The sequence below is a fragment of the Nicotiana tomentosiformis genome, chromosome 5, assembly GCF_000390325.3.
Source record: "Nicotiana tomentosiformis chromosome 5, ASM39032v3, whole genome shotgun sequence".
Classification (NCBI taxonomy): domain Eukaryota; kingdom Viridiplantae; phylum Streptophyta; class Magnoliopsida; order Solanales; family Solanaceae; genus Nicotiana; species Nicotiana tomentosiformis.
The window spans coordinates 34,445,589-34,459,620 of NC_090816.1; the positions used below are offsets into that span (position 1 = coordinate 34,445,589).

The 14,032-nt window shown below is 40.1% G+C and overlaps 1 long non-coding RNA gene across 1 annotated transcript; it reads left to right on the forward strand.

The window, feature by feature from the left end:
- The first annotated feature begins 6,776 nt into the window (after positions 1-6,776).
- On the forward strand, positions 6,777-7,606 carry LOC108943704 (uncharacterized). The gene is made up of 2 exons (XR_001967651.3): positions 6,777-6,910; positions 7,030-7,606. It is a non-coding gene; the product is annotated as an uncharacterized lncRNA (long non-coding RNA).
- Positions 7,607-14,032: the final 6,426 nt, after the last annotated feature.

Sequence of the window (14,032 nt, forward strand, 5' to 3'; positions counted from 1 at the left end):
GGGGGGCTGAATCAGGTCAGCTCGCCGGTCCCAAGTATCGACGTGCACCTCTAGCCATGCCACATATGCGTCGTCTACCCTAGAATGATCATCCCGCTGATAATGTGTGGGCTCCCATGTGGGCCCTTTCGGTACAAGCTGCGGATGGCCAAACTGGTGAAGTACCCGCTTTGTGGCATGATTCTCCACAATATTGAGGCACATCAGCGGGACGGAAGTGCTCCAAATCAGTCGGCCGGTCGAGCAATAATCGGGCAGGCCACCTATCAAGTCGTCGCTGTATGGTGTCCAGATGAACTATTAAATAACAACATAAAACGTGAGTATGCGCAACACATGTGAAGCTATACCAAGTAAACTTAGGTATACATTTACCTGTGCGCCCTCCAACATATCCAACAAATCCCTGCAAAGGGGGAGATTATGCCGAGTCTCGTAGATTTATACGTATCCCCGTCGGAGAACCCACCTCCTAGCTAGAGGGAGAAACGGAGGTGGTACATCCGGAGGTAATGGTGGTAGAGGTGGCTGCAGCTGCAGGAACCGCTCCCAGGCCCAAACCTAACATACAAAGTTGACGTAAAATTTAAGATAAATGTTTACTAGATATGCTATAATGAATAGAGTATTCGAATATGTTGTCACCTGTAGCAGCGGCAAAAATCCACATACGTCATGTTGGGTGCCCATGCTCGCCCGGCACATCTGCCTGTACAAGTAGGCGAGAACAGCAGCACCCCAGCTGTACTGGGGTAAATCATCTAGCCGCTGAAGATGATGAAGAAATCTCAAGCTGACTAGGTTCCCCGAAGTGTTCGGGAACAAGACCCCTCCAAACATAAGGAGCAACAGCAACGTCGTATACCGGTGAATCTGCAGATCATCTGTCTCGCCAGTGATGTCGGGGTGCAATATCTCCAAATGCTGTCGAATAGCTGTCAAACCCATGCGACTGGTCCCTGAGTGTGCAGTCTCATCTTGTAGCCTGAAACTAGTGAGCTGCTGTAGTATGTCCAAATACTGCCCACGCATCATCTCTCTCATGTCCTGAGGCAGTGCAACGGGCAGTCCATCAATGGGCAACCCATATAAAACCTCCACGTCCTGCAGCGTGATGGTGGCCTCGCCAATGGGCAGGTGGAATGTGTGCGTCTCCAGTCGCCACCGCTCTATCAGGGCCGTGACCAAAGACCAGTCGAGTTGCAGCCGCCCGATCTCCAAAATCCTGTAAAACCCCGTAACCCACAAGCGCTGGACTACATGGGGATGGAGATCTCTGTCCTTCATAAAATCCCACATGTCGTCTACTCTCCTGGCGCGGAGAGTCTGGGCCAGTAATTCTCCCTCCCATACGTGGGCGGACCTATGATCGCCCTGTAACACTAATAGCTCATCGCAGAAACGTCCGAAATGCATAGGCGACACGTCCATGTCGTCGACTGTAAATTAAACAACATGAATTGTATGTTTGTTCTGTAAATTAAATAATTAATTTTTATAGTTATACAATATTTAATTAGATAGAGTATATATCTATGGGTTCGAGACTCGATATTTGAGGCTCACTAGCACCAAGCTATCCTGAATTCTTGTATGTGTCAATTTGATTATTTTACATGTTAATTTCATAATTTTGTATGTTTGTTCTGTAAATTAAATAATTAATGTTTATAATTATACAATATTTAATTGGACAGAGTATTAACATATGGGTTCCAGGCTCGATATTTGAGGCCCAGTAGCACCAAGCTATCCTGAATTCTTGTATATGTCAATTTTATTATTTTACATGTTAGTTTCATAATTTTGTATATTTGTTTTGTAAATTAAATAATTATTTTTTATAATTATACAATATTTAATTGGACAAAGTATTCACATATGGGTTTTGGACTCGATATTTGAGGCCAGTAGCACCAAGCTATCCTGAATTCTTATGTGTGTTAATTTTATTATTTTACATGTTAGTTTTATAATTTTATATGTTTGTTTGTAAATTAAATAATTAATTTTTGTATATTGGACAGAGTTTGTGTTTGATCTATCAGTATAAGATATATTTAAACAACGGGGATACTACGCTAAAAGGCTCTACATTTTACTAAGCTAAAAGGGCACTACATTACTAGTCTTTAAACAAATAAATAATCTAAACTAGATAAAATCAACAAAAATATTTTAATCACAAAACATTCACGAAAATACATATAAAACAATAAAAGTAATTTATTAATATTTTTATTAACAAATAATAATGATTTCTCAATTTTTACATATTTTTTTATAATACTAATATCTTAGCCAGATAAAAATAACATCCCAGTTTAAATACAAAAATAATACAAAACAATATGGAACACATTCAAAACGCCTAATATGCATTATTTATACGAGTTTCGACATAAACTAAATCGGAATACCTCGATTTATGTTTTTCGGAAAGTTGAAGAATTGAATATTTGAGTCCGAAACAAGCAAACCACAACAATAGGAATGGATGGCTAGGATGTGGGACCAACAATCTTGTCTTTTTATAGGACGGGTGGGGTTCACTCGAAAATTTTATCGACAAAATATGGGGGGAGGGGGGGGGGGAGCAGATTTTTGAAAATGGAGGGAGGGATTCTGGTTCTGCGTGGGGGGAAAGGGAAGGGACGATACTTATGTAAGTATAGCGCGGTATATAAAAGCGCTATACATATAGCGCTTTTATATAGAGCGCTATACTTACATGTCTTATCAACTTCCATATAAAACGCGGTTCTTAAAGGCGTTATATGTATAGCGCTCTTTTAAAGAGCGTTATACATAGATAAGTCACTCTTTTTTTTTACACTTATTTCTGCCCTATTTGGCAAAAAGAATCACATTTAGGTTCTGGACTCCACACTCTTGTCATTGACAATGTATGTTGTATCTTTTTTGTTTTTTTGTTGAGCCCTTTGTTTTTATCCTTTGGCTATAATGAACTAATGCTTATAAATTATTACGAGGCTTTTATTAGTATTTCTTTATTGAAGGTGTAAAATATTTTTTACATGTTGAATATAATAATGAATTCGAACATATTATCCTTCATAAATAATTTTGTAAACACTGATTACTCATGCCATCTTGATTCATCTACATGGGTTAATTAACTCACTATATCGCTCCTATTTTTCTTTAAAAAGGTTTGGTAGAGTTGTTTGTTGATTGCGGAAAATCTAAGTAAATTTGTACAGAAAATGTTCTTGGGTTTGATAAGAGATTAAGAGAGAGGAGAGAAACTTTTATTGATATTTTCGGATGAGTGTTTCATCTGTTACAAAAATAGAAGTATCTAAAACTATAAAGTGAAATACAAGACCAAAGAAAACTGCTTTCAGCCCATGCATAAATTATATTGGGCCAATTAATGAAAGTGAGTCGTAATCTGGAATCTTTTCGATAACTCCAACATTATTGTGCCGGCAGAGAATTGTTCATTTTAGCAATTATTTCATTGGGGTGTGAGGCCAATAGCTATTCAAGCTGACATCCTGCACACAAGAGGGTGCATCAAAAATAGTTGCGAATGATTCCGCTATTTTTGTCTTGAATCATATTGATAAAATTTAAATATTTATATATACAATTGAAGTAGTGAATACTGCAGGTAGTGGTACTCTGCACTTGCTGCATTCTTAACATAAAGATTTAAATTTACTAGGTCCACTTCTCTATTGTAAATATACTCTTACAAATTGCTAGAGTGAAATTATTTCTATAACACTGATAGGCAGTTCAACGAATTCGAATGGCTGTTAGTAATGTGCCAGCATACATTAAAATTTTTAAAAAACAAGAAAGAAATAGAAGGTTAACAACAACGCATATACACGCCAAAAGGAAGAGTTTAACTTTATATATTGACACATTACCTAAAGATAACTACATGTAATTGATTATTCATAAAAAGATTGCATGCATCAATGTGAATAAAGATAATATATATTTTGTTCAATAAACAAAATCCATAATCAGATTTAATCTATCAAAATCTATTGCTTTTACTGTAGCCACGGCCACATTCTAAGATTAGAACCATATATATAATTAGTTGAACAATTTTTGAACATACATACAGCTAACTAAGTTCGATCTTTCCACGCAATGACTGAAACTCTAAATCCACCACAAAAAAAAAAAAAGAGATCCATGTTATCTCAGAAACAGAGGTGGATGCATAATGTTAGGGGTAAGCTCCCATCATCTTCGTCATCAAATATAAATATATATGTGAAAATTTCAGAAAAGTTGTACTATAAATATTAAGTTTTGAACACACATTTTGAAAGAACACAAATTTTTGAACCTGTTAAATTTAAATACTGAATTCACGTCCTCGAACAGAAAGGAACTCAAGCTTGAAAACTGGATCGGAGAAGCATTTGTACCAAGTAGTTGTAATTGTTGGGTTTAAGCTTCTTAGAGCTTAAAAGATGGTGAATGGGAAATGGAGGAAAAATAAAATTTTGATTTTCCCTCCTTGACAAAGGGACATTGTCCCATATTGGAGGAGAAAAATACTTTTGATAGGTATATATACAATTGATCTTCTTCTAGCTCTTAAACAGTTAAGAAAAAGGCAAGCCTCACGCCGTCGTCGTCGTCGCTTGGCTTGATTGATTAATTTTTTTGGATCAAATTTATTTGTTAATATTAACGCAATATTAATTAATCTAAATTAGACCGTTTCTATAACGGTAATCCAAATTTATTTGTTAATATTAACGCAATATTATAATTTGAATTTGGCGGTTTGCATAAATGGTCGTTTTATGAAACAACCATTTTGAGTTGCAACCTTACATGAAGAGTTGTAACTCTTCAGTATAACCCGACGTTATTTTTTTGCTATAAATACATGAACTCTCCCTCAGATTTTTCTTACAAAAATTCTGATTTATCCTTCTTCTTTCTACGATATTTTAACAGAAAAGAAAGCAGTAAGTGTGATTTACTACTGTTCTTTGCGTTCGTTGTCACTGGGGTTTGAAGTACCGCTACACCAGTGAGGGTAATCCGTTCTATCCTGGGAGAAAATAATCCTAAACCTCGGGTACTAGGAGGGGATTAAGTTCCTTAAGGAAACACTGTGAATTTAGTGGGCTCGGAATAATTCTGTTCTTCTACATTTCTGGTTTTATATCGTTTTTATTTTTGAATATATTTTCGAATACATGATACTAACAAGCTTAAGGAACTTAACTATTTTTCTGTATTCATCTTATATTCTGTTTGTGGGAGACTAAATCCTAGCGATTTCTACTCTCAATTTGGACACTAAAATCTTCGAATTTTCTACTCCTTGGTTGACATTACGAGATTAAAATCTTTGTGATTTTCTACTCGTTCTGTGTTCGGTTTGAAGAAATAAAATCTTCACTGGTGCATTTAATCTGTTTCTGTTAAAGTTATTCAGTTTGAAGATTTTAAATACTTCATCGTTAATTAATTTTGTTTATGTTTGTTGTTAATAGAAATGACAGAAACAACAACTCCCGTTGTTGGCTCTACGAGCAATGTTGCTATTTTCCGTCGTTCTGTGGCACCACCGGCTCCGGTGAAAAAGCCCGAAATCTTTTTCAGGATTGATTTCAAACGTTAGCAACATAAGATGTTCTTCTATTTGACTACTTTGAGTCTACATAAGTTCATCAATGAGGACGTTCTGATTCTGCCGGTATCAACTCCTGATAATGAATGTTTTATTGTGACTGAGGCATAGAAGCACTCAGATTTCTTGTGCAAGAATTACATTCTTAGCAGACTGGATGATGATCTTTATAACGTCTATAGTAATGCAGAAACTTCTAAATCACTATGGCATGCGTTGGAAAAGAAATATAAAATCGAGGATGCCGGTTTAAAGAAGTTTGTTGCAGCCAAATATTTGGACTATAAGATGATAGACAACAAGCATGTCATTACCCAAGTTCAAGAGCTGCAAGTTATAATTTACGATCTCATTGCTGAAGGTATAATCCGAATTGATACCTTTGTTGAAAGTATTAATTTTATTACTAATTACGAATTGTTCATTGAAGGTTTGGTCATCAATGAGGCATTTCAAGTTGCAGCAATGATTGAGAAGTTACCTCCTTTATGGAGGGACTTTAAGAACTACTTGAAACACAAGTTCAAGAAGATGAAACTCGAAGATCTCATCATTCGATTGAGGATCGAAGAGGACAATAAAGCTGCAGAAAAGAAGACATGTGGGAACTCAATAATTATTGGAGCAAATATTGTTGAAACTTGTAACGACCCAGCCGGTCATTTCGAGAGTTATAGCCCTGTTTTCTCTATTTTTACTTCTTTTTATATTATTCAGCTATATTATGTTATATCGGGTTAGTTGGTTCGGGACCGGAGTGGTTTCATAGTGAATTAAAACACTTAGTCTCTTAAGTAGAAACTTGAGTTGGAAAAGGTCAACCGGATATTGACCTATATGTAAATGATCTCGAATTTGAATTCTGATAGTTCCGTTAGCTCCGTTAGGTGATTTTGGACTTAGAAGTGCGTCTGGAATATGATTTGGAGGTCTGTGGTAGAATTAGGCTTGAATTGGCGAAACTGAAAATTTGGCGATTTCGGTCGGCAGTGGAAAATTCGATATCGGGGTCTGAATGGACTTTCGGAAGTTGGAATAGGTTTGTAGTGTCATTTGTGACGTGTGTGCAAAATTTGAGGTCATTCGGACGTGTGTGCAAAATAGAACTTGATTCTTGACAGTCTTAAGGTCTATCTTCTTAATTGAATAACATTTGTATAGGCTGTTAAAAAGGGTCGAGATCCAACATCAAGTGAGTTGCATTTGCACGTCCATACACATGGTAATGATGAAAAATCTTTTGTTGCTGAGAAATTCCGAATCGTACATGTAATATAACTTTATAAATAATTTTATTGACTTTACTTTCATATATTTTTTCATTTTGTAAATTGAATGCTCAATATTATTTAGTCTTTTTATTTCACTAATTATTAACTCTTCTACAGGAAAAATATCAGGAGATATTACAACAAACAACACAGACTCAATCTGATATTGATCTGTGTAAAGCATATTATCAAGCCACGGGAGGAGAAAAGAAAAGAAGAGTATATGGTCTTGGATCTCAAGCAAAATGCTACTACGCGCCAAATCTTCATGACTCTTTTGGATCTGATGCTACATCGTCAGCAACACCTCCAAATGCTCAATTAACACCGACAGAAAATCTGGATGAGTTAGTGATGCGATTGATTCCTGCACTGACAGATCATATAGTTCCTGTAATCGTTGAGCGGGTACGCGAATTAGTTTCCATACCCTCGCATCAGCCAAATACTGATCTTACCAACCACCCATTAGATGTGGCACCTACAGTTCCTACATCTTCTACTGCTGCTAACATTGATGAGGTTCATGCATTGGGTTCTGATGATGATCGTAACTCTCTAGCCTTGCATAGTTAGTCTATTTTGTTTGGACTTTATTGTTGGTCCTTGTGGTGTTTTTGTACTTAATGATACCGTTATATGCATTATGCTATATATTTTGGACCTTGTTGAATATATTGTTAATTTATATTAATATTAACGACTTTTTATTAAGTGTATTTAATAGCTTTTATGAAATATGCTTGAACAGAATACATTTAAAATAATAAATAAAAAGAATTTTAAAAAATCAGCAATATATTAAAAGTAAATTAGCAACAGATACTTTCCGTAGCTAAAATTATCGTATAAAATTAAATCTTGCGACGAATTGGCGACAAAAGGTTTTTGTTGCAAAACGTAGGGAGAATTAGCTATAACACGACTAGCGATGGACGATTTCGTCGCTATAAGAACAAACTGCGAATTTTGTTATGTATTGTAGCGACAAAAGTCGTCAAAATAGCGACAGAAACAAGCAATATAGCGACGGTTATTTCCCTCACTAAACTTTGCTACAGATATATTCCGTCGCTCATCCGTCGCTAATTCTGCGACGGTTTGGTATTTTTAGATGCTATGAGCCTAGCTACGAGCATTTTAGAGAAAAACTTAAATCCGTCGCTAAACAACTGTAGCGACGGAAAATAGTGGTTTAGTGAAGGAATACGGCCGTCGCTAAACACTATTTTTTTTGTAGTGGAAGTGCATCTTGATTGTCGGGGTCCTAACTTAAATTTGTATTTTAGCCATTTCAAGCCTAATTTAGCTACGGGCTTCCAAAAAATTTTCCGGACACGATCCTAAGTCCAAAATCACCATACGGAGCTATTGGAATCATCAAAACTTTATGCCAGGGTTGTTTATACATAAGTTGACATTCGGTCACTATTTTAACTTAAGCTTTAAACCTTGGAACTAAGTGTTCCAATTCATTCCAAAAACCTCACCGGACCCGAACCAATCACCTCGGCAAGTCACATAACAACTGTAAAGTATAAATTGAGCAGTAAATGGGAGAAACAGGGTTATAATACTCAAAGCAACCGGCTGGGTCGTTACATTCTCTCCCTCTTAAACAAACTTCATCCTCGAATGGATTTAGAATTATACCTGGAGTCTCAAATAGGTGTGGGTATTTGCTCCGCGTCTCCCGCTCAGTCTCCGAAGTAGCTTCTCCGACTGGCTGGCCTCTCCACTGTACTTTCACTGAAGCTATGTTCTTTGATCTCAACTTTCGAACCTGCCGGTCTAAAATGGCCACCGGCTCCACATCATAAGTCAAATTACTATCTAACTGCACTGTGTTAAAATTCAAAACATGCGACGGATCCCCGATATACTTACGGAGCATAGATACATGAAATACTCGATAGACTAGGTGGCTAAGCAAGTTCATAAGCCACTTCTCCAATCTTCCTAAGTATCTCAAAAGGCCCAATATACCGAGGGCTCAACTTTCCGTTCTTCCCGAAACTCAACACACCTTTATGGGTGAAATCTTGAGCATAACCTTTCCCCAACCATGTATGCAACAGCACGCACCTTCCGACCGGCATAACTCTTCTGTCTAGACTGCGCCGTGCGAAGTAGCTCCTGAATCAATTTAACCTTCTCCAAAGTATCCTGAACCAAATCAGTACCCAATAGCCTAGTCTCACCCGGCTCAAACCAACCCACCAAAAATCGACACCTTCTTCCATATAAAGCCTCATACAGAGCCATCTGAATGCTCGATTGGTAGCTGTTATTGTAAGCAAACTCTGTCAGTAGCAGAAATTGATCCCAAGAACCCCCAAAATCAATGACACAAGCGCGTAACATATCCTCCAACGTCTGAATAGTGCGCTCGGACTGTCCGTCCGTCTGAGGGTGAAATGATGTACTCAACTGAACCTGTGTGCCAATTCTCACTGCACTGCTCTCTAAAACTGTGATGTAAACTGCGTGCCCCGGTCCTAAATGATGGACACTGGCACCCCGTATAGGCGAACAATCTCATGGATATAAATCTCAGCCAACCGCTCCAAAAAATAAGTAGTACCAACTGGAATGAAATGAACGGACTTGGTCAACTAATCTACTATCACCCAAACAACATCAAACTTTCTCAAAGTCCGTGGAAGTCCAACTACGAAGTCCATGGTAATACGCTCCGACTTCTACTCCGAAAGTTCAAGTTTCTGAAGCAATCCGCCCGGTCTCTGATGCTCGTATTTCTCCCGTTGACAATTTAAACATCGAGCTACAAATCCAACTATATCTTTCTTCATTTGCCTCCACCAATCGTGTTGCCTTAAATCTTGATACATCTTCGCAACACCTGGATGAATGGAGTACCGCGAACTGTGAGCCTCCTGAAGAATAAAATCATGCAAACCATCTATATTAGGCACACATAGCCTGCCCTGCATCCGTAATACACCGTCATCCCCAATAGTGACCTCCTTGGCATCACCGTGCGGAACCGTGTCCTTAAGGACAAGCAGATGGGGGTCATCATACTGACGTTCTCTGATACGATCATAAAAAGAAGACTGAGAAACCACACAAGCCAAAACTCGATTCGGCTTGAAAACATCCAGTCTAACAAATTGGTTGGACAAGTCCTTAACATCCAAGGCTAAAGGCATCTCTGCTACCGGTAAGTATACTAAGCTGCCCAAACTCTTCGCCTTACGACTCAAGACATCGGCCACCACATTGGCCTTTCCGGGGTGATACAGAATGGCGATGTCATAATCCTTAAGAAATTCCAACCACCTCCGCTGCCGCAAATTAAGATCCTTCTATTTAAACAGATGTTGTAGGCTCCGGTGATCGGTATAAACCTCACAATGGACACCATACAAATAATGCCGCCAAATCTTCAAAGCATGAACAATAGTTGCTGACTCAAGGTCATAGACCGAATAATTCTTCTCATGTACCTTTAACTGTCTGAATGCATAGGCAATTACCCTATCTTCTTGCATCAACACTACGCCGGGACCAATATGCGACGCGCCACAATACACGGTATAAGACTCTAAACCTATAGGCAATACCAAATACTGGGGCTGTAGTCAAAGCTGTCTTGAACTTCTGAAAGCTCTCTTCACACTCATCCGACCACCTGAATGGAGCACCTTTCTGGGTCAATTTAGTCATAGACGATGCAATAGATGATAAACCCTCCACAAAGCATCGATAATAATTGTCCAAGCCGAGAAAACTCCGAAATTCAATAGCTGTGGATGGCTTGGGCCAACTCTAGAATGCCTCTATCTTCTTCGGATCCACCTCAATTCCTTCACTAGACACTATGTGTCCCAAGAATGCCACCGAACTAAGCCAGAATTCACACTTAGAGAATTTGGCAAATAGTTTCTCCTCTCCCAGCCTCTACAATACAATACCCAATTATTGTGCATGCTCCTCCTGGCTACGTGAGTATACCAGTATATCATCAATAAATACCACGACAAATATGTCAAGATACGGCTGGAATACGCTATTCATCAAGTGCATAAATGCTGCTGGGGCATTGGTTAGCCCAAATGACATCACAAGAAATTCATAGTGACCATAACGAGTCCTGAATTAAGTCTTTAGAATATCCGAATCCCGAATTTTTAACTAGTGATACCCCGATCCCAAATCAATTTTGGAGAATACCCTCATTCTCTGAAATTGGTCAAATAAATCATCAATACGCGGCAAAGGATACTTATTCTTGATTGTAACTTTGTTCAACTGCGTGTAATCGATGCACATCCGCATAGTACCATCTTTCTTTTTCACAAACAGAACCGATGCACCCCAAGGTAACACACTAGGCCTAATAAACCCCTTTATCGAGAAGTTCCTGAAGTTGCTCTTTTAATTCTTTTAATTCAGCTGGTGCCATACGATACGGAGGAATAGAAATGGGCTGAGTGCCCGGCACCAAGTCAATACCAAAATCAATATCCTTGTCGGGTTGCATACCTGGCAGGTATGCAAAAAATACATCTGAAAAGTCTCGCACGACAGGAACTGAATCAATAGTAGGAGTATCTGCACCAACATCTCTCACAAAGGCCAAATATGACAAACACCCTTTCTCAACCATACGTTGGGCCTTCAAATAGGAAATTACCCTGCTGGGAACATAATCTAGCTAACCTCTCCATTCGACTTTCGGCAATCCTGGCATTGCTAATGTCACAATTTTTGCGTGATAGTCCAGAATAGCATAACATGGAGACAACCAATCCATACCCAGAATTACATCGAAATCAACCATACTGAGAAGTAAAAGATCGACTCTAGTCTCCAGTCCTCCAATAGTTACCACACACGATCGATACACACGGTCCACAGTAATAGTATCGCCCACCGGTGTAGATACACGAACATGTGAAACTAAGGACTCACGGGGCGTATTCAGATAATGAGCAAAATACGATGACACATATAGATAAGTGGAACCATGGCCAAATAATATAGAAGCCTCCTTGTGGCAGACTAAAACAGTACATGTGATCACTGCATCTGAAGTAACAACATCTGTCATGGCAGGAAAAGCATAGAATCGGGCTTGACCGCTACCTGATCAGCCTCCCCCTCTTGGGTGACCCCTAGCTGACAGACCCCCACCCGAGCTGGCTGGGCGGGTGGAGAAGTAACTGGTGCTGAAGTCGTAGTCTGATTCCTCTGCTGCACTAGACCTCCCGGGCGACGAGGACACTGCCTCCACATATGCCCAAACTCCCCACACTCTAACCAACTCCCCGGTACTGATGGTGGTACAGAATGAATCGGGCCCCGCAAACCTGAATAACCGCTAGAAGCACCCGGTGCAAATGAACCCTGAACTAAAGGAGCACGGGACGAACTCTAGGCTAGAAGGGCACTAAGAGATGACTGACCCAGATAATAACTGTATGAACCATGGCTGGATGATGCACCACGGTGAACTGGATGACCCGTCTAAGCGTGCCTGTAAGGACGACCCCTACCGTTGTAAACCTGACCCCCTGAAGGAACACCGCTGAAATCACCTGGTCCATGAGGCCTCTTGGCCTCCCTCTCACCACGCTCCTGAATCTGGACTATCTCTATCTGCCGAGAAATGTCAACTACCTCATCAAAAGTAGCACCAGATACCCTCTCCCGAGTCATAAGTAACTGAAGCTGATATGTGAGGCCATCAATGAACCTCCTAATCCTCTCCCTATCAGTGGGAACCAACCAGACTGCATGACGAGCCAACTCAGAAAACCTTATCTCGTACTGGGTCACAGACATGCCATCCTGCCAAAGCTGCTCAAACTGTCTGCGGAGCTCCTCTCTACGAGACAGCGACACAAACTTCTCCGGAAAGAAAAAGGAGAACTCCTGCCATGTAAGTCGTGCCGCACCGATCGACTTGCGCTTCTTATAAGCCTCCCACCATCTGAAGGCAGTCCCAGAAAACTAAAAAGTAGTGAACGAGACTGCACTAGTCTCCAGAATACCTGCTGTCCGAAGTATCCACTGGCACTTGTCTAGAAAACCCTGAGCATCCTCTGACTCAGAACCACTAAATGATGGAGGTGGAAGCCTCCCAAATCTCTCAAGTCTCCTCTGCTCATCATCTGCCATAACAGGGACTACCGGGGCCTGAGCAGCTGCAACTGGCTATACTGGCAGTGCCCCCGGTATCTGAAGTCCCTGCACTACCTTCTCTGGAGTACGGGCAACAGGGGTATGAGTACCTCCCCCGGCCTGAGAAGTGGCTGGTGCAGCCTGAGCCGAAACCACCTGAGCAAGTCCTGTGCAAACAGTCAATATCTGTGATAGAGCCTCCTGAAGTCCTAGAATCACAATAGGCACAGTTGGTGCCTGAGCTGGTCCCGCCGGCTCAACTATATTTGGAATCTGATCCTGAGATGGAGCAACTGGTGGTGCTACAGGTGCTGCTCTAAATGTTGTACGAGCTACACCTCGACCTCAGCCTCGGCCCCAGCCTCTACCACGACCCCGGGCTCTCACGGCCCTAACTGGTGGCACTGGTGGCACTGGTGGCTGACCGTCCGATCTAGTAGTACGTGTCTTCACCATCTGTGAGAGAATATAATAACAGAATTTTTAGTTTACGGAATCAACAAATCCGCACGATAAAATACAAGAAAGTAAAATTTTCCTAGGGGTTCGGCAGCCTCTCGACCGTAAGTACAGACGTCTCTGTACCGATCCGCAAGACTCTACTAAACCTGCTCATGACTCGTGAGACGTATGTAACCTAGGCTCTGATACCAACTTGTCATGACCCAAAATCCTAACCGTCGGGATGGTGCCTATCTCAATGCTAGGCAAGCCGACAACATCTATAACCCATGATTTCTTTTAAATACGGAAAAACATAATAATTTAAGTTTAAGAGAAAACCCCACAAATAATAGGTATAAATACAATCCCAAAACCCGATGTCACTGAGTACACGAGCATATACACATTACAAGTCTGGAAAACCCGGTCTATAATAGTCTGAGACTAAATACAGTAAACAAGGAGATAGGGACGGAGAGACAAGGTCTGCGAAACACTGCAGCTACCTTGAAATCTCCGAAAAATC